Source organism: Manacus candei, unplaced genomic scaffold (genome assembly GCF_025592945.1).
Source record: "Manacus candei isolate 608988 ecotype Guabito, Panama unplaced genomic scaffold, ASM2559294v1 h1tg000006l, whole genome shotgun sequence".
NCBI classification, from domain to species: domain Eukaryota; kingdom Metazoa; phylum Chordata; class Aves; order Passeriformes; family Pipridae; genus Manacus; species Manacus candei.
In genome coordinates, this window is record NW_026138054.1 from 557,138 (window position 1) to 579,081 (window position 21,944).

A 21,944-nucleotide genomic window follows, 5' to 3' on the forward strand; every position below is an offset into this window, starting at 1 on the left:
CACTGCCTTTTCCTCCTTGGACATTTCCTGATGCCCGGAGGAAGCTCATGGCCAACAGCAGCTCCATCCCCCACTTCCTCCTCCGGGTTGCAGCTCTTGCACTTCTGCTTCTTCCTGGGCATCTCCCTGGCTGCCCTCCTGGGCAACGGCCTCATCCTCAGCGCCGTAGCCTGCCACCACCACCTGCACACCCCCCAGGGACTTCTTCCTGCTCCACCTCTCCCTCACACCCCCGGGCTGCCTCTGCACCACTCTCCCCAAAGCCATGGCCAATTCCCTCTGGAACACCAGGGGCATGTCCTACTCAGGATGAGCTGCACAGGTGTTTTTTGCTTTTCTTCTTGATCACAGCGGAGCTTGCCCTTCTCACCATCATGTCCTATGACCGCTACGTGGCCATCTGCAAAGTCCTTCACTACAGGACCCTCCTGGGCAGAAGAGCTTGTGCCCACGTGGCAGCAGCTGCCTGGGCCACTGGGAAGCGGGTCTGGCCCTGGGGCTGCAGGAGTTGCCGCCTGAGCTGATGATCTCCTGAGCAGTCCAGACATGCAGTCACTGTCCCTGTCCTCTATTGCCTCCCTTTCTTGCTGCAGGACCAGAAACGACTGTGCTGCTCTGCTGGGCTGGGGCGGGGTAGGGAGATGGGGGGACCAGGGAGGGGCTGGTCTGGGCAGTTCCAGTGACTAGAAAACCCCAATGTTCATCTGAAGTGTAGGAGTGTGCAGGGTGGGAGCATTACAGGGCTGAGGTGGCTCCAGGCTCTGGGAGTGGTAGCAGGAGCCCAGGGAGACACTGCCCCTGCTGCAATGAACTGCCTGTGTGTGTGCCAGGGAAGGACTCGTGTCTCTGAACACCCCCGTGTGTGCATCAGTCCAGCTCAGGGCTGGACACCTCGCAGAGCCCTGACACATTTCTCTGTGTGACTCCAGGAAAACCCCCGCTGTGCCAGGGAGTTACCAGATCCTTTGCTGTCACCCTCCTGGTGTCCTGTGTAATGATGAAACTAGAAAAGGTGATCATCATACCCTGGTAATTTTCTAAGAGGAGAAATGTCACTGCTGGAAAGAAGTGTCACTGAAGAGGGGAGAAGAGGGAACATCATTGTTTCCTTCAGTCTGTTCCACAGCAGGTTCCCCTGGAGCCCCAGGGACACCTGTGGGGAACCCAGAGGGGCAGAGAAAGGGCTGCCTTTGGCTCTTGCTGTGCTGCTCAGCTGGGTCGGGCTCCTGGCACACAGGGAAATCCTGGCAAGCGGGCAGCACTGCAGAGAGACAGCTCTGCCCAGGAGTAGCTCCTCTGCACAGCCCAGCAGGGCCGAGGGCACTGCCTGTAGGCACGAGAGAAGAGAAGAAAGGCAAAGGGAGGTTAAAGGCAGCAGAAAGATGGGAGGTGTTCAGCTGAGACACAACTTGGGGACACAACTTCACACTCCTCTGCAGAGTGAGTCTACAGGTGCAGGGCAATGTCGCTTGTGTTCCTGGAGGAATCTCCTAAAGCTACCACACCCCACAGCCTTGCACATCTGTCAGGACTCTCCCAGTTTCTCTGTTGCGCCACAGGAGGATGTTCTCCAGGGCAGGCCTTCCCTGCAGCACTGTCAGAGGGACAGCGCAGGTGGGCTCCTTCTCCCAGGGATGACTGCGGGGTGGGAAGGTGGGGGTGCAGCCAGGGATGCCCGGGGCTGTCCTGCAGAGCAGGGTCCCTGTGCTCCGGGGTTCTTTGTGCCAGGGCACGGACTTTGCTGCCTGCTGGGGTCAGGTCTCATCCTGCCTGGGTAGTTGCCCACCCCTCTGCAGGGAGAAGCTGTCGGTGGGTGGTGAGAACCCCAGCAGGAGCCAGGCAGGTTCTTCCTGCCGTTGGATGAGGTGTGTGTGGTCAGGGCTGTGGGAGGTCAGGGTTGCTCCCAGATCCAGATCACACCAGCACATTTCCAAGAGCGCTGTCAAATGGGAAGGACAAAGCACAATTATTAGGAAGGAATGGAGCTTTTCTGAGTCAGTGTTTTCAGTTTCCTACTCCTGAGGAATCTGGGGGTTGAGAAATGGAAAAGGAGCTCCCATGTTGGACAAGTCACTGAGACTCCTGAGCTGTAACTTGGAATGCACAAGTGCTTCTGTAAGCAACTTCCTAAAGTGCTTTCAGCCTCTGCTCTGCTTTTGACAGAAGCAGCATCACTTCTGCTGGACCCATCTGTTTTTTCTTTATCTGCCCTTTTCCACCTGCAAAAAGAAAAGTTGCCCAGTCAGTGCGCTGCAAACAGGCAGGTTTCTCTCAGGTCACAGTGAGTGCACAGACATTCGGATGGAGTGGTGACAGGGAAGTCATGAATGGATTTCTGATGTTGAGTCTACTGTTTTGAAATCAGAAAATGTGGTGTTCAAGTCATCGTTAGCCTTTGAGAGGGAAACAGGAGAAAAATCGCATAAATTTGTTGCTAAAAATGAGCTGCTTCAAACTGAGGTTGACCACCTTCAAAGTCTTGTTAAAATTTGGATGATTATGAAACAGTCAGCTCACGGATTACCCCCATCAATACTAGACAATGCCCGCAGTATAAAGGCATAAAGCCCTCCCAGCCCCTCCAGGAACCCTCAAATCCCATCCCGGTCCCACAGGACACTCCCAACTTCCCCTTAAACCCTCCGAGGCCCCCAGACTGCCTCCCAGACCCACAAAAACCCACAAGATGCCCCCAAACCCCTCCCAGTTACCTCCAGCCCTCCCAGGACCTTTCAAACCCTCTCCTAGTTGCCCCCTTCCCCTTGAGTATGCCCCCAAACTCTCTCCCAGTTCCTTCCCACATCCCCGACGATTCCCCAAAACCCCTCACAGCTGCCCCAATCTCCCCAACCTCCCTCCCAAACCCCCAAACTCCCCCAAACACCTTCCCACTTACCCCCACGACCTCCAACCCCTTCTCAGCCTCCCCATTCCTTCCCAAAGCCCCTCCCAGTTGCCGGCCCGTCCCCCAGGTTCGGGTGAGGAGGTGTCCCAGGCTGACGGGCCCGCCCAGGCAGGGGCGGTTCCAGCAGCCTGTCAGGAGCCACCCCTGCCCCGAAAGCTCCCGTCCGCCCTGGAGCCGCCTCAGCTGCCCCTGCAGGGGAGAAATCCAGGCCGGAGCAGAGCAGGGGGCAGGGCCGGGCTGGGACCTCGATGGACGGGGGCACTGGGAGAGCAGGGGAGAGACCGGGATGGGCTGAGGGGGCACTGAGGGAGAGGGGAGACACTGGGATGGGCTGAGGGGGCACTGGGAGGGAGAGGGGAAAGTTTTTTGCCCCTTTCCTGGGCACTTGAACACCCTCTGCACCCCCGTTCCCGGCCGTGCCGGCTGTCCTTCCCCCCCAAGCCATGAACAGGTTTTGGGGCTCCCTCGTGGGTCGCAGCCAATAGAATGGCTCTGCTGGAATGACGTCATTGCCAAATTCTGCTGGGCCCCTGTCCTTGTGCCGGTGAGTCACCCAATAGAACGTCGAAACTTCCGCGGGGGCTGCCGGGAGCGGGGCGGTGATGGCGGGGGAGGGGAGGATCGGGATTGAACCCGATTGGTCCCGATCGATCCCGGCCCCAGGGTCTCCCCCCGCCGCGCTGTTTTTCACGTGCGGCCCCAACGAGGCCATGGTGGTGTGGGGTGAGTTCAGGGGGTGCGGGGGCTCCTGGTGACCCCTCCGAATCTCCCCCAAGACTCTCAGGAACTGCCCAGATCCCCCCAAGAATCCTGGGGACCCTCCGCCTTTCCCCCTCCTCCCCCAAATCTCCTGTGCATCCCCTTAACCCTTGAAAATCTCCTGGGACCACCTCAGACCCCCAGACTCCCTCCTGGGGACCCCCAAACACTCTTCAGGACTCCGGGGCCCCTCCCAACCCTTGGGCAGGGCCCGGTGCTGCTGCTGGGGCAGGGGGTGAGGCCTTGCTGCCTGCCAGCTGCCTGGGCCCCTGTCCTTGCTGCGCCACATCCCCGAGGCTCCATCCCCGCTCCCCCAGCGCCAGCTCGCTCCTTCCCAGCCCCAACCAAGCCCTTCTCTGTGTCCTCCTGCAGGCCATGGCTTTCACAACATTCCTTTAGGTGCTTGTGCAAAGCATCATCCAGTCCCTGCAGGCGGTCGGGGAGGGGCTGCACAAGACTCAGTGAGCTTGGAGGTCTTTTCCAAGCTGAAGGACTCTTGGATTCTGTGATTGTGTGCTGGATTCAGCTGGGTCCGTGTTAGCAGCATTAGTTTGCTCCCAAAGTTTCCTCGCTGTCAGCTCTTGTGGCCTAAGGCTTGAGCTCCTTTAACTCCTTGTGCTGAGCTACTGATGGGAAATGAGAGGCCTCTGCGAGCTGATTCCTGGTGTTCCCTGTAGAACAGTGAGGGAGAAGGTGTAGTCAAGTGGGAAGAGGAGTACTGTTTGTGTGTGGCCTCCTATGTGGCCTTGGCGCCTTTGAGGGGCTTGAAGGAGAAAAGAGCTTTGTTGTAGTGAGAAGTGAAATAGTGTGTTGGCTGTTCTCTCTGCAGGGAGAAGCTGTCGGTGGGGGAGGGGTCACAGAGTGGGGGAGAGGCCGTAAAGTGGGGGAGGGGCCACCGAGTGGGAGAGGGGTCACAGAATGGGGGAGGGGTCACAGAGTGGGGGAGGAGCCACAGAGTGGGGGAGGGGCCATAAAGTGGATGAGGGGCCATAGAGTGGGGGAGGGGCCAGAGAGTGGGGGGAGGGGCCATGAAGTGGGAGAGGGGTCACAGAGTGGGGTAGGGGCTACAGAATGGGGTAGGGGCCACAGAATGGGGAAGGGGCCATAAAGTGTGGGAGCGGCCACGGGGTGGGGGAGGGGTCACAGCCTGGACTCGGGGGGTCAGGGCAGTGACCTCGGGGAGGGGGAGGGGTCAGGGCATGGGGTAGGGGTCTCACCTGATCCCGGGGCTATCGGGGCCATGGTGGGGTCGAACCTGGTGGGGACACCCAAGTTTTTCCCAAATTTCCCCTCATTTTTCCCAGTTTTTCATCCATTTCTCCCAAATTTCCCACTCTTTCCCCAATTTTCCCCCCATTTCCCCCATTTTTCCCAAATTTCCCCATTTTTCTCAATTTTTCCCCATTTCTTTTCCAAATTCCTTCCATTGTTCCCAAATTTCCCCCATTTTTTCCCATTTTCCCCAAATTTCCCCCCATTTTTCCCAACTTTCTCCAATTTTTCATCCAATTTTACCCAAATTCCCCCATTTTTTTCTCAATTCACCCCATTTTTCCCAAATTTCCCCATTTTCCCCAAATTCCGCCATTTTTTCCCAATTTTTTCCTAAATTTCCCCTAATTTTTCCCAATTATCCCCCATTTTTCCTGATTTTTCACCCGTTTTCCCCAAATTTCTTACTTTTTTCCCAGTTTTCCCTCCATTTCCCCTCAAAATCCCCCATTTCCCCAAATTTCTGACTTTTTCCCCAAAATTTCCCCCGTTTTTCCACATTTTCCCAGATTTTCCCCCAGTTTTCCTAAATTTCCCCCCATTTTTCCCCATTTTTATCAATTTTCCCCAAATTTCCCACTTTTTTCTCAAATTTTCCCCCATTTTTCCCAATTTTTCATTCGTGTTCACCAAATTTCCCACTTTTTTCCCCAATTTTTCCCCATTTTCCCCCAAATTCCTGGTTTTTTCCCCCCATTTTTTCCCACTGGGGAAATTTGGGAAATTTGGAAAACTGGGGACCCAAAAATCCAAGAAAATGTGGGGAAATGGGGGAAAAATGTGGGGGAAATCTGGAGAAAAATCTGTGAAAATGTGGGAAGAATGGGGGGAAAATCAGGAAAATGGTGAAAAATGTGGGAAAATGTGGGAAAATGGGGAAATTGCAGAAAATTCTGGGAAAAATGTGAGAAAAATCCGGGGAAATGGGGAAAAATGGGGGAAAATGTGGGAAATTCTAGGGAAAATGGGGAAAAATCTGGGAAAATATGGAAAAATGAGGAAAAAAACCTGGGAAAATGGGGAAAAATGTGTGAAAATCTGGGAAAATATGGGAAAAATGGGGGGAAAATCTGGGAAAATGGGGGGAAATGGAGAAAAAATCCGGGAAAATGGGGAAAAAATTGGGAAAAAACTGGGAAAATGGGGAAAAATTGGGAAAAAACCTGGGAAATTCTGGGGAAAATGGGAGAAAATCTGGGAAAAATGTGGAAAAAATGGGGGGGAAAGGGGAAAAAATGGGAAAAATCTGGGAAAATAGGGAAAAAATGGGGGGAAAATGGGGAATATTCTGGGAAAATCTGGAAATATGGGGAAAAAAATGTGAGAAAAATGGGGAAAAATCTGGGAAAAATGGGGGAAAATGAGGAAAAATCTGGGAAAATGTGGAAAAAATGTGGGAAAAATCATGGAAACTGGGGGGAAATTGGGAAAAAATCCAGGGAAATGTGGGAAAAAAAGGGGGGAAATCTGGGAAAATGGGGAAAATAATTGGGAAAAAATCTGGGAATAAATGGGCAAAATGAGGAAAAATCTGGGGAAATAGGGAGAAAATCTGGGAAAATGTGTGAAAAAATTTGGGAAAATGTGGGAAAATGGGGAAAAATCCGAGAAAATGGGGGCAAAATGGGGAAAAATCTGAGAAAATGGGGAAAAATCTGGGAAAATGTGAAAAAATTGGGAAAAACTGTGGGAAAATGGGGGAAATGAGGAGAAATCTGTAAAAATGGGGGAAAATGAGGAAAAATGTGTGAAAATGGGAAAAAATTTGAAAAAAATCCGGCAAAATGGGGAAAATCGGGAAAAATCATGAAAAATGGGGGGAAATGTGGGAAAATGTGGGAAAATCTGGAAGAAAATCTGGAGAAAAATCTGAGAAAATGTGGGAAAAATCTGGGAAAATGTGGGAAATTCTGGGAAAAGTGGAGGAAAAATCTGGGAAAAATCCGGGAAAATGGGGAAAAAATAGGGAAAAATCTGGGAAAATGTGGGAGAAATCTGGGAAAATGGCGACAAACTGGGGGGGAAATGCTGGAAATTCTGGGGAAAATGGGGGAAAATGGAGAAAAATGGGAAAAAATCCCAGAAAATGGGGAAAAATGGGGAAAGATTTAAAAAAATGGGAAAAAATCTTGGGAAAATCTGGGAAAAATGAGGAAAAATCTGGGAAGATGTGGAAAAAATGGGAGAAAATCCAGGAAATGGGGAAAAATGGGGAAAGATAAAAAAAATTTTGGAAAAATGGGGAAAATATGGGAAATTCTGGGAAAAATCCAGGAAAATGGGGGAAGAAATCTGGGCAAATCTGGGAAAATGTGAGAAAAAATGGGGGAAAATGTGGAAAAAATGGGAAAAAAAATCTGGGAAAATCTGGAGAAAAATGTGTGAAAATCTGGGAAAATGTGGGAAAAATGTGGAAAAAATGGGGAAAAATCTGGGAAAATGGGGGAAAATGGGAAAAATCTGGAAAATGGGGGGGAAATGGGGAAAAATTCAGGAAAATGTGGAAAAATGGGGGAAAAATCTGGGAAAAATGGGGAAAATGGGGGGAAATGTGGAAAAATGGGGGAAAATGTGGAAAAACTGGGTTAAACTGGGAGGAACTGGGAGAAACTGGGCCAGAGGGAAAGGGATGTTGCCATGGAAATGTGAGCCCGCCCCTCCCCCACCCGGCCCAGGGCCCACGGCGGGGGGGGGAACTGGGTTAAACTGGGACATACTGGGAGCACTGGGGGGGACACTGGGAGTTACTGGGAGCTACTGGAAGCTACTGGGGAGGTCACTGGGGTTACTGGGATGGACACTGGAGTTACTGGGAGCTACTGGGGGGGTCACTGGGGTTACTGGGATGGACACTGGGGTTACTGGGAGCTACTGGGGGGGTCTCTGGGGTTACTGGGAGTTACTGGGAGCTACTGGGGGGCTTACTGGGAGTTACTGGGAGCTACTGGGGTGGACACTGGGGTTACTGGGAGTTACTGGGATGGACACTAGGATTACTGGGAGTTACTGGGAGCTACTGGGATAGACACTGGGGTTACTGGGAGCTACTAGGAGCTACTGGGGGGTCACTGGGGTTACTGGGGGGGTCGCTGGAGATACCGGAGGCATTACTGGGGTTACTGTGAGCTACTGGGAGCCACTGGGAGCGGCCCATCCCCCTCCCTCCCCAAGGTCACCCCAAGGGCACGGAGGGGGGGGAGGGGGGGAAGCCCTGCCCCCTCCCAGTCCCTCCCAGTCCCTCCCAGTTCCCTCCCAGTCCCTCCCAGTACCTGAACTGGTCACACTGGGAGCGGCTCCAGGTCCCCCCTCCAGTTTGGGCCCCCGGGGCTATTTTTGGGACCCGGTGACATCACTGGGGGGGAGGGGCCTCGAGGGGGCGGCCCCTCCCCTCTCCCTTCCCAGTACAGACCAGTAAGGGACCAGTAACGGCCCCAGTGGGGGGGGGAGGGGAAGGAGGGAACACTGAGGGTGGGGATGGAGCAGGATGGTCCTTGAGCGTGGGGGAAGGGCAGGAGGTTCCCTGAGGGTGGGGGAAGGGCAGGACCGTCCCTGAGGGTGGGGGAGGGGTAGGTGGGTCCCTGAGGGTGGGGGAGGGGCAGGAGGGACCCCGAGGTGGGGGGAGGGGCAGGAGGGTCCTGAGGATTGGGGAGGGGCAGGGAGGGACCCCGAAAGTGAAGGAGGGGCCCTGAGGGTCCCTGAGGGTGGGGGAAGGGTAGGAAGTTCCCCGAGGGTGGGGGAGGGGCAGGAGAGTCTCTGAGGTTGGGGGAGGGGTCCTGAGGGCCCCTGAAGGTGGGGGAGGGGCAGGGAGGGCTCCTGAGAGTGGGGGAGGGGTAGCAGGTTCACTGGGGGGAGGGGAAGGAAGGGACCCTGAGGGTGGGGGAGGGACAGGAGGGACCCTGAGGGTTGGGGAGGTGCAGGAAGGGGGGGGAGGGGCTTTGGGGGGGCCCTTAAAGGTGGGGGGAGGGGCTGAAAGTGGGTCCATCATTGGGAGGGGACACACCCACCCAAAACCCAGTAAGTCCCAGTTGAGCTCCCAGTTCAGGGAGGGGGAGAGGATGCAAAAGACACGCCCACTTGCAGAGGCTATGGCCACCTTGGGATGGGACACGCCCACCAGGGAGAGACCACGCCCACCTAAAGAAGGGACACGCCCACCCCCAAACCACTAAGTCCCAGCTGAGTTCTGCCTTAACTGGTCCTTACTGGTCCCACCACCCCATTCCGCGTTCCAGTGACCCGTACTGGTCCATACTGGCTTATACTGGTCTATCCTGGTTTATACTGGTCTGTACTGGTCTGACCTTGATGGAGATGCTGAAGTGCCCCAACCCCCTTAACTGGTCCTTCCTGGTCCCACCACCCCATTCCGTGTTCCAGTGACCCGTACTGGTTTATATTGGTCTATACTGGTCCATACTGGTTTATACTAATCTATACTGGTCTATACTGGTCTGTACTGGTCTGACGTTGACGGAGATGCTGAAGTGCCCCCAACCCCCTTAACTGGTCCTTACTGGTCCCACCGCCCCATTCCCCGTTCCAGTCACCTGTACTGGTCCATACTGGTTTATACCGGTTTATACTGGCCCATACTGGTCTATACGGGTCTATACTGCTTTATACTGACCTGACCTTGATGGAGATGCTGAAGTGCCCCCAACCCCCTTAACTGGTTCTTACTGGTCCCACCACCCCATTCCCCGTTCCAGGGACCCGTACTGGTTTATACTGGTTTATACTGCTCTACCCTGGTTTATACTAGTCTGTACTGGTCTGACCTTGATGGAGATGCTGAAGTGCCCCCAACCCCCTTAACTGGTCCTTACTGGTCCCACTGCCCCATTCCCCATTCCAATGACCCGTCCCGGTCTGTACTGGTTTATACTGGTCTATACCGGTCTATACCAGTCCATACTGGTCTATACTGGTTTATACTGGTCTGTACTGGTCTGACCTTGACGGAGATGATGAAACGCCCCCAACCCCCTTAGCTGGTCCTTACTGATCCCACCACCCCATTCCCTGTTTCAGTGACCCGTACTGGTTTATATCGGTTTATACTGCTCTACCCTGGTTTATACTGGTCTGTACTGGTCTGACCTTGATGGAGATGCTGAAGTGCCCCCAACCCCCTTAACTGGTTCTTACTGGTCCCACCACCCTGCTCGCTGTTCTAGTGACCTGTACTGGTCCATACTGGTCCGTACTGGTTTTTTACTGGTTTTTTACTGGTCTATACTGGTCTATACTGGTCTGTACTGGTCTGTACTGGTCTATACTGGTCTATAATGGTCTGACCTTGATGGAGATGCTGAAGTGCCCCCAAGCGCCTTAACTGGTCCTTATCGGTCCCACTGCCCCATTCCCCATTCCAGTGACCCATATTGGTCTATACTGGTCCATACTGGTTTATACTGGTCTATACCGATCTATACTGGTCTATGCTGCTCTGTACTGGTCTGACCTTGATGGAGATGCTGAAGTGCCCCCAACCCCCTTAACTGGTCCTTACTGGTCCCACCACCCTGCTCCCCATTCCATTGACCCATACTGGGTCGTGGTGGCAAGAACCCCAGCAGGAGCCAGGTGGGGTCTTCCTGCCATTGGATGAGTGCTCTGGGAGGTCAGGGCTGCTCACAGATCCAGATCACAGCAGCACATTTCCAAGAGCACTGTCAAATGGGAAGGACAAAGTACAATTATTAGGAAGGAATGGAGCTTTTCTCAGTCAGTGTTTCCAGTTTCCTGCTCCTGAGGAATCTGGGGGTTGAGAAATGGAAAAGGAGCTCCCATGTTGGACAAGTCACTGAGACTCCTGAGCTGTAACTTGGAATGCACAAGTGCTTCTGTAAGCAACTTCCTAAAGTGCTTTCGGTCTCTGCTCTGCTTTTGACAGAAGCAGCATCACTTCTGCTTGACCCATCTGTTTTTTCTTTATCTGCCCTTTTCCACCTGCCTGAGGTTTCTCTCAGGTCAAAGTGAGAGCACAGACATTTGGATGGAGTGCTGACAGGGAAGTCATGAATGGATTTCTGATGTTGAATCTACTGTTTTGAAATCAGAAAATGTGGTGCTGAAGTCATCGTTAGCCTTTGAGAGGGAAACAGGAGAAAAATCGGATAAACTTGTTGCTAAAAATGAGTTGCTTCAAACTGAGGTTGACCACCTTCAAAGTCTTGTTGCGCCAGAGTGCAGAGAGAAAACTGTTGCTAAAAAAACAGGCTCCTGGTTTGGTCAGGCAACTTCATAAACCAGTGTCTTACCCTGGCATTGAGACTTGGGAAACCACAGAGAACCCTGATTCTAAGTCTCAGGAGAGAAAGAAACAAGGAGAATTTGAAGTTCAACTGATGTTTCTAGAGTCTCCCAGCTTTCCTCACATTAATGAAAATAGACTGAGTGATCCCTGTGATAATGAACAAAGGGAAGATTATTCTTTACCTCCCTCAATTTCCTTTGTGCCTGATACTGAATCCACTAAAAAACCTTGGACTCAAAAAGAGAACCCGACCCAGAAAACAACTCAATTCATTCTGATTCAAGTGGTTTAAGAGCAGAAGCATTATGGCGATAAACCTGGACAAATTAAAAGCCAACCAGTGAAATCCTATCAATATATCACATACCTTGGGATTCCACTTTGTTCTCATCAACAGTTAATACAATTTCCAATGGATATGGGGACAAAATGTTCGCAGCAAAATGCCAAAGATGGGATTAAAACCCAGACAAAAAAGAATTAAAATCACTGGAGAAAAAGAAGAAACCAGTCTTCAACCAAGAGCTTCACCCTGTTACTGTTTTGTTGATATTACCTTTTTGCTTTTTATTCTAATAATCATATTGTATGTTAAAATTTGGATGATTATGAAACAGTCAGCTCACTGATTACCCCCATCAATACTAGACGATGCCCGCAGTATACACCCGTCCCAGCCCCTCCAGGAGCCCTCAAATCCCATCCTGGTCCCACAGGACACTCCCAACTTCCCCTCAAACACTCCGAGGCCCCCAGATTGACTCCCAGATCCAGAAAACTCTTGCTGCCTGCCCATGGAGTGCCCAGTGTGGCCCACCAACTGCACCACAAAGCCAAAGCTTCCAGGCTTTCTTTCCTGGGAATTAGGGCTGTTCTTTCCTATTTTCAGCCATGCCTCCCAACTGATAGCCCAACTCCCAAACTGCTAGCATGCCTGTTGATACAGAATTGTTAAAATAAACCTTGCCAGTATATGTTTTCAGACACCGATTATTTAGTGTCGTTTCACTTTAATCCACCCCAAGGGAATTATTAATAAAAACCTGAGTTACCCCCTCTCCCCTTTTCCTGGGGCGGGTTGTAACACCAATCAGCACTGACTCCGCCCAGTAGGCATAGCAAAGGAAGTTTCCTTTTGGTTTAGGGTTTAGTGTTAGGGTTAGGGTTAGCGTTAGGGTTTAGGGTTAGGGTTAGGGTTAGGGTTAGGTTTTGAGTTAGGGTTAGGGTTAGAAAGGGTTAGGGTTAGGGTTAGGAAATTTAGGGTTAGAGTTATCAAAAGTTAGGGTTAGGGTTAGGTTTAGGGTTAGCAAAAGACAGGGTTACTGTTAGGGTTAGGGTTAGGGTTAGGGTTAGGGGTATAGGTAAGGGTTAGGGTTAGGAAGAATTTGTCTCAGTGCGCGATCTAACAATCGCGGTTTTAGCCCATTCCGGACACGCAGCGGTGCCCAATAAGCCCCTCTCAGGCTATAAGCCCGATTCACTGCCCACCGCTGTCAGAATCTTTTGCTTTTTCTCTTGGGTCTCTGCTTTTGCTGTTGCTGTTCAGTTGCGTGTCTGGCAGAATACCCACCGCCGTCCGGTATGTACTCTGCTTCTATAGAGCACTGTCCCCTAACCCCAACATTAAAAGAGAGACTGGAAGCTATGCGCAAACCCTGTTCCCTAACCCTAACCCTAACCAAGAGACTGCAAGCTATGCGCAAACCTTTTTCCCTAACCCTAACCTTAAAAGTGAGAAAGCAAGCTATGCGCAAACCCTTTTCCCTAACCCTAACCCTAAAAACGAGACTGCAAGTTATGCGCAAACCCTCTTCCCTAACCCTAACCTTAAAAAAGAGACTGCAAGCTATACACAAACCCTTTTCTCTGAACCTAACCATAAAAAAGAGACTGCAAGCTATGCGCAAACCCGATTCCCTGACCCTAATCCTAAAAAAGCAAATGCAAGCCATGTGCAAACCCTGTTCCCTAACCTTAACCTTAAAAAAGAGACTGCAAGCTCTGCACAAAACCAGTTCCCTAACCCTAACTTTAAAAAAGAGACTGCAAGCTACTAGGGTTAGGGTTAGGGTTAGGGTAAGGGTTAGGGTTGGGGTTAGGGTTTAGGGTTAGGGTTAGGGTTAGGGTAAGGGTTAGGGGTTAGGTTTGGGGTTAGGGTAAGGGTTAGTCAGAATCTGTCTCAATGCGTGGGTTTACCCCATTCCAGGAACGCAGTGGTGCCCAGTAAACCCCTCTCGGGCTATAAGCCCAATTCAGTGCCCACCGCTGTCAGAATCTTTTGCTTTTTCTCTTGGGTCTCTGCTTTTGCTGTTGCTGTTCTGTTGCGTGTCTGGCAGAATACCCACCGCCATCCCATATGTACTCTGCTTCTATAGAGCACTGGTCCCGCCCACTGGTTGGAGTCAAGAGGTGGAGGCCGTGTTGATTGTTCTGCGTCACTGGCTCCGCCTCCTGGGCGGAGTCAGTGCTGATTGGTGTTACAACCCGCCCCAGGAAAAGGGGAGAGGGGGTGACTCAGGTTTTTATTAATAATTCCCTTGGGGTGTGTAAGGGGGATATTTTTGAATTAGATGATCAATGGAGCATAGAGGCATGAGAACGAAGTCATATTAGGATGTGAAACCAGCTAGAGTATGGTACAATGTAACTTCATGGCACAAGCTAATTGTAAGGTCCATTGTGCTTTTCAGCAAGTCAGCCTGATATCCCCTATTATCAGAGCTGAGTTTTTCCTTGGTTTTGCTACATATTGCAAGATAGATACATCTACCCTTGAAACACAATGGTAGAGGTCATCCATAGGGGTGAGAAAGATGATGATGGGAGGAAGATTATGTGGGCAGGGGTCGCTCGCCCCTTGCCCCACAAGTAGGGCATGCGCAGACTGCTGCCATGAGGTAATGATCAGGCGGTGTTTGGCTGCCACTCAGGCATCACCTTATACTGCGTACTGGCCCTACGTAGTGTAATGTGGAACTGATAAAAATGGGGTGTCAGAGCTGCTGAGTTGAGCGATACTCATCCTACCACCGAGACTGTGTTGCTCCGCGGGGACGCCTGCTAAGCATGGGTACTGACCAGCTGCTGCAGATCCTGACAGTCCTGGCCTGTCTGTGTGGGTAAGCACAGTTTATTGATAGGAAGCAACTGAGAGAACAAACTTTTTTAATATCCTTTTAGTGTTCCTTTAATTCTCCTTTTATGTTTATAGTATTTTTCCTTTAGTTTCCCTTTTTACTAACCAATATCGTGTTATCCATAATATTGTGTTAAGATCCTTTTTTGGTATCCCTTTTTCACTAGTTAATACTGTATTAAATGCTGTTCGTAGTATTTGTTTTAATGCCACCCGATAAGATAGTTATTTTGTATCCTTTTTTCCTTTTTTAGTTTTTAATTCCTCTTGCTAAGTTTATTACTATTATTATTATTCTCACTGTAATAAAAGATATTTTGTGTGCTTGAGTATTTTTGGCACTTGTCTTTATTCCGGACATGTATCCGAACGTACTGCTACATAAATTGGCGTAGTCGGCAGGATACATGGAGGAATAAGCAGTGCCCCAGGGAATTCGTTGGTGGAGTGCTCAGCTGACGTGTCCCTGTGTATTGGTGGGAGATCTTCAGGTGGAGTGCACAGCCTGGAGAGCCGCGTCCCCGTGTGTGTTGTGTTAAGGGGGAGATTCTCAGGTGGGGAGCATAGCCTGGGAAGCCGCATCCCTGTGTGTGTGGTGAACTCTGTGTGGGTACCGTGTCTGGGTTCATATCTTCTGCTAGTTTTACTTTGTTTTGAACTGGTTTTTGTTGTTCTTGTTGATTAAGTTACTATATGGGTGGTAGTGTTTGTGTTTTATATGCTTTGTTTTTTGCATATGGGAGGTAGTTCTGAGCAATTAATTGTGAGTATACCACACTTCTTGAGACCTAGAATTAAGATTTGTCCTTTTTTGCAACTGTTGTTTATATGTATGACTTCGTTGTATTAATTGTAATAAGTATATCTTGGGACCTAGAGGCAGCCAGGAGATAAGGCTAGATCGGACTTTAAATTTTTTATTGTATTCGGTGTGGAGCGAATCAAAGCCTAGAAGATACCCAGTGGATTAAGTTTTATTGTTGTTTCACTCATAGATATGTCTTTCTGAGGATTTATTCAGAGTTATTGTAGAGTGTGTATTTTGTGGTTGGTATATAAAGATTTTAGATTTGATGTGTATGTGTAGTTAGGCTTGTTTGTGATGTAAGAGCCATAGTTTGTGGATTAGTGTGTCTCATTGTGTTTAGCTTAAAAATCGAGAATCTTTTGTCATTGTTCTGTTAGTGAGAACATTAGTAGATTAAGATGAAAAAGTGGTTAGGAGGGTCAGCCGCAGGCGGCAATGAACCTAAGAAAGCTCCTCCCCGTGAATTAATAGAATTGGGGCAGGAGCCATAGATTACTTTGTAGAATAAGTGGGAAGCATGTACAAAGATTCCTCTTGAGTATTGGGGGCAGCAGACCCCAATGGAGGTATTGCAATACTGGGAGCAGTTTACCCCTACTACTAAATCAAGCAGTCATCTGGAACAGGCTGGACGAATGGGGGGTGCACTGCTTACTGCATACAAGTTAACTGTGGAAAAATGCAAAAAACTGCAGGAGCAGCTGAATGCTCTAAGAGCCACTCAGCTGGTACAACGCCAGACTTTACTTGACCTTCAGGCCTAAAAGAACAGGGTAGAAGATAAATGTGTTACTTTAGCTGAGAAATATGCTGTGAGAACTGTTCGGCACAGACAAAGGAAAATAGACCCAAGTGATCGGGGACCAGGGGTGCGAACTATAATCACTTCCCCTGATTGAGATCCAGAGAAGTGGGATAGTAACATATAGAGTAGTAGTGATGATTCTGATGAGGACGATTTTATAGAAAATTCAGAGAAGTTATCAACATCAGATGAGTTGGCACACAGAGCAAGGGGCTGACTCTGTGATAATAGACGATGTTGATGCCACGAAGTTTTTAGGGTTAACTAATGATGTATATGTACAAAATGCCCTTCGGCGTTTAAGACGAACACCAGGAGTTGATAGAACTTTGGTTTCAGTTATTGCTGAAGGTCTCAGTGACCGTTTTACTAATGATGGATCATGGCAGGATGGAAGTTCATCCTGGGTAACTCTGCATCAAGCAATCAAAATATTTAAGGGGGAAGGGATGAAAGTAGCTATTGAGCTGCAGAGCCCTGAACTTTACATGCAACAACCTTTAATTCCAGTAATGCGAAACAAATTGTTAGAAGGCTGTCCTGTACCCTGGAAACCATACATTCATTATTCCACTGTTAGTGTCTAACTCGGGGGCACCCATAGAAGAGATCATAGAGAGGTTGCAGCAACTTGGTGACCTTCCAGGCCTCCCACCCACAGAACAAAACCTTAAATTATACTGTTGTGACGAGGAGCGGTAATATGACACCTCAAGTAGATATTAAGTTGTTAGTATTTGGAAGGGGGGAGTTGTTTGTGTTTTGTCTCCCACAGGACCCTGCTGGCTTCCAGCATGTTTGATGAAACCTTATCATGAGTGGCAAGAATTCTGGACAGAGATCAGTGAATGCTGAACAGCACAAGACCAGCCCGAATATCACATGGAAGAAAAACATATCCTAAATATAATTAATTGTGTCTACTAACTTTTGCTAACTGGTGTAATGACTCAGTTATCGTGTACCTGTCTCTTGTGTGTCTTGTCCACACCTGATGTTGTGATTTATGTAATGAACAATGTCCTGGCCAGAGGCTGGGAGGCTATAGCTACCAAAGCCATGATTACTCCTGCATTAGCCTATTCAGTGCAGGTCATGTATCTTGAATAACAAGATGGATTGGTTATTCTTTTCTGCATAGCAAGTCTCGTGTCCCAATAGATCCCTGGATCTACTGCTCCAGAGATAAGAAGGTTTATATTTCTTAGATGAGTTGCACCAACAATCTGTATGCTTCGTTTTGTATTACTGGTAAGCAACAATCAGAATTGGAATCTTATTCCTGAACAGTGTGCTGCCAAGTTGTTCTGGCAGCAGTGTTAAAGGTAAAGGCTAAAGCTAAGCCCTGGCTTCAAGAAGTGAAGGACATATGTGATGCCGTGTGCAGAGGGACTGCAATTGTACTTGGTTTTGTCTCCTGGGATGGGGCAGACGTGCCATTAAGGGGGGAAAGAAGACAACAGAAAACTATAAAACTTGTAACATCCTGAAGCCTAATGGTCATCACTGTATAGAATGATCTGTTTCTGTGCTATTCATGCCACACCAGTGATGTTTGTGAAGATCAGGCAGAACGGTGTGGTTTGGGAATTCTAAATCAGACACTGATTGTTTTGCAGTGCTCATATTTGTATGTGTTTCATCCCGGTAGTGTTACAGCAAGTGGCAAGAATTATTTGGAATCAACAAATGACAGAAACCTTTTGGCTTACGAGTCTATACAAGAATATATGTGATTGTGAAATAACCATGTGTGAGGTGCTGGGCCTCGCAGAAGAAAAGCTTATGTTGAAAAGCTGGTTGGTAAGACTGCAAATGAAGGACTGATGTTTGTGGACCTCCCTATGGGCTCTGGCTCGCATCATGTTTACAATTTTCTTATGATGAACTGGTAATATTCTAGTTAAGTACAGAAATGATTTCACACTCAATGGTATAGTTAATGTGAAGATGGATAAAATTCTTTTATAGCATGGAGGCAAGAGATAACCTGTACTATCACTCCATGAGGTGAAGGGGGATTGACTGCAGTCAGGGGTAAACTGGGGCAGGACGGTTTGCTCCCGATGAGGCCTGGAATCTGAAAAGAGAGTGCAAGCTTTCTGTGGGAGCGGTTGGTGAGACCAGGATGTTGTCTGGTGTTGCATCAAATTCCAGATATACATTGCCTATGATGGCTCCTAACAGGCCTATAAATGTGTGACTGGCAGTCAACCACTTCATACTATAAAAGATGAATCCAGACTATAAAATTCTGAAATGAGAAGTTCTGTTGTACTAGACTTTATATTTTACAGAAATTCCTGAGATTCATTGCGTTGTCCGAGCCCATACGATTGGACACACCTGTTCACCTGTCCAAACTTAAAAACTAAGTCTGCCAACCAGGAAAAGATTATCTCAAGTACTGTTGACTCCAAGTAAATGACCACTGTAATCCACTTAGATCTCCTCACTGGGGATGGACATGATTATATTATTGTCTGTATTTTCACTGTTACTCAGTTGTTATGTTGTTTACATTTTTAGAAATGACACTTCATCAATACACTGTTCGAGTCATTCACCAGTGTCATGGTCCAACCATGGACCACGCGGTGGGATGGAATCCAACAGCCCCCAGGAGCTGGTTTCTCCCCTGAGGGTGCAGAGCAGCAGGGCCTTTTCCAGACCCAACTGTACCTTCCAGAAAGATATCAGCTATACTTTGCTTCTTTGCTGACTTCTGTTTTAGATGTCAATGTGTGGACCACCCTGACCAACGTGACGAAGATGGACGTGATACGTGTGTCCATGGTAACTCCCACGAGTCTTTTTCGCACCTGTCTGGTTGGAGTACCCATTGATAACTACTGGTGGGGAACTCTATATAATGAGACCGTGTTAGCAAACTGCACATATCCAAGAGTTGACATTTTTTCTTAGAGATATTTACCAGAACGCATCAGCTTGGTGCAATGAGACTCTGCAAAAACGATTTATTCCTGGATCCGATGTGATAGGTCTCCCAAATGATCTGTTTCTCATTTGTAGACAAAGAGCATGGAAAGGTATTCCGGGAAAGGCTGTAGGAGGCCCTTGTACCTTTGGACGATTAACCTTTTTTCATCCTCACAGCCTAACCTTGCCTAAACTAAGAAGACGCAGACGTAGCACACGGCGGTTTACTCTGGACTGTAGCTCTGATGTAGAGTTTTGGAATAAGGCTGAAAGAATAACTGCTAGTATAATATCTCAGATAGAGACTGCTCATGCTTTGGCTTCTTTAAATAAACTAGAATGCTGGTTGGCTAAAGAAGCTAACGCTACTTCTGCTGCTTTGAGTGCATTGCTCACAGATGTAGACTCTGTTAGACATGCAAGTTTACAAAATAGAGCTGCTATTGATTTTTTGTTGTTAGCCCAGGGACATGGCTGTCAAGATTTTGAGGGCATGTGCTGCATGAATTTAAGTGATCATTCTGAATCTGTTCATGCTAACATCCAGAAATTAAAAGCCCTTACTCAACAATTACATGTTCATGATGAATGGAACCTCTTTGGTGATTAGAAATGGAGATGGCCCTGGTTACGAAAAGTGTTGATAAGCTTGTCAGTAGTTGAATGTATAATAACATGCATATTGTGTATGATTCCCTGTATACTAACATGTGTACGTTGAATGATAAACACCAAGCTAAATGCATTACAATCTCGAGTAGTTCGTTATCACCCTCTTGCTACCATTGATCACGCGGTGGTATGTAAGGGGGATATTTTTGAATTAGATGATCAATGGAGCATAGAGGCATGAGAACGAAGTCATATTAGGATGTGAAACCAGCTAGAGTATGGTACAATGTAACTTCATGGCACAAGCTAATTGTAAGGTCCATTGTGCTTTTTAGCAAGTCAGCTTGATATTCCCTATTATCAGAGCTGAGTTTTTCCTTGGTTTTGCTACATATTGCAAGATAGATACATCTACCCTTGAAACACAATGGTAGAGGTCATCCATAGGGGTGAGAAAGATGATGATGGGAGGAAGATTATGTGGGCAGGGGTCGCTCGCCCCTTGCCCCACAAGTAGGGCATGCGCAGACTGCTGCCATGAGGTAATGATCAGGCGGTGTTTGGCTGCCACTCAGGCATCACCTTATACTGCATACTGGCCCTACGTAGTGTAATGTGGAACTGATAAAAATGGGGTGTCAGAGCTGCTGAGTTGAGCGATACTCATCCTACCACGAGACTGTGTTGCTCCGCGGGGACGCCCGCTAAGCATGGGTACCGACCAGCTGCTGCAGATCCTGACAGTCCTGGCCTGTCTGTGTGGGTAAGCACAGTTTATTGATAGGAAGCAACTGAGAGAACAAACTTTTTTAATATCCTTTTAGTGTTCCTTTAATTCTCCTTTTATGTTTATAGTATTTTTCCTTTAGTTTCCCTTTTTACTAACCAATATCGTGTTATCCATAATATTGTGTTAAGATCCTTTTTTGGTATCCCTTTTTCACTAGTTAATACTGTATTAAATGCTGTTCGTAGTATTTGTTTTAATGCCACCCGATAAGATAGTTATTTTGTATCCTTTTTTCCTTTTTTAGTTTTTAATTCCTCTTGCTAAGTTTATTACTATTATTATTATTCTCACTGTAATAAAAGATATTTTGTGTGCTTGAGTATTTTTGGCACTTGTCTTTATTCCGGACATGTATCCGAACGTACTGCTACAGGGTGGATTAAAGTGAAACGACACTAAATAATCGGTGTCTGAAAACATATACTGGCAAGGTTTATTTTAACAATTCTGTATCAACAGGCATGCTAGCAGTTTGGGTGCTGTCATACCACAATGTGACACAGAGATAACCTTTGGGGGGGGAAAGAAAAAGCATAGGGGAGAGAAAGGCAGGAGAAGAGCAAGGGAGAGTAAGAGAAAGAAAAGCTGAGAGTGGACAGATGTATATAGTCACCGCCCACGGGGTCCAGCGATGCTTCCATGTCTGTCAGTTGAAGTGGTGGCCTTGATCTGCCGGGGGTGAAGGAGGGAAGTCCCCATACTCCAAGAAGTTATGAGTTATAACCATGATTAGTGTCACAGACCATGCCTCGAGCCTCCAACATCTCGAGGGTTGCAGTCTCTCTTCTAAGGTTAGGGAACAGGCTTTGGGCATAGCTTGCAGTTACTGTGTGGACCAATTGTCAGAGACTGAAATGGTTAATGATTTATGCATTCTAGGAGACTTTTCAGGCTTTTGACTTGCATGATACCTCTGATGAGCAGTCGGGCCCCTCCCTCCCTCCAGTGCTGACGGTGTGAAGCCCTGCAAAGGCAAGAGCTGAGCTTACAGGCTTTTGAATGTTGATATATCTGATGAGGAATCAGGCCCCTCCCTCCCTCTGCTATGAGATGTTGGGGTTAGGATTAGGGTTAAGGTTAGCAAGGGTTAGGGTTTAGGTTTTAGGGTTCACGGTTTGCGTTCCTGGAATGGGGTAAACCCACGATAGTTATATCGCGCATTGAGACAGATTCTGACTAACCCTAACCCTAACCCCAACCCTAACCCCTAACCCTTACCCTAACCCTAACCTTAACCCTAACCCGAACCCTAACCCTAACCCTAACCCTAACCCTAACCCTAACCCTAACCCTAACCCTAACCCTAACCCTAACCCTAAACCCTAACCCCAACCCTAACCCTTATCCTAACCCTAACCCTAACCCTAACCCTAGTAGCTTGCAGTCTCTTTTTGAAAGTTAGGGTTAGGGAACTGGTTTTGTGCATAGCTTGCAGTCTCTTTTTTAAGGTTGAGGTTAGGGAACAGGGTTTGCACATAGCTTGCATTCACTTTTTTAGGATTAGGGTCAGGGAATCAGGTTTGCGCATAGCAACACTAACCCTAAAAAAGAGACTGCAAGCTATGCGCAAACCCCGTTCCCTAACCCTAAAAAAACCCCTAACCCTAACCCTAACCCTAACTCTAACCCTAACCCTAAACCCTAACCCCAACCCTAAC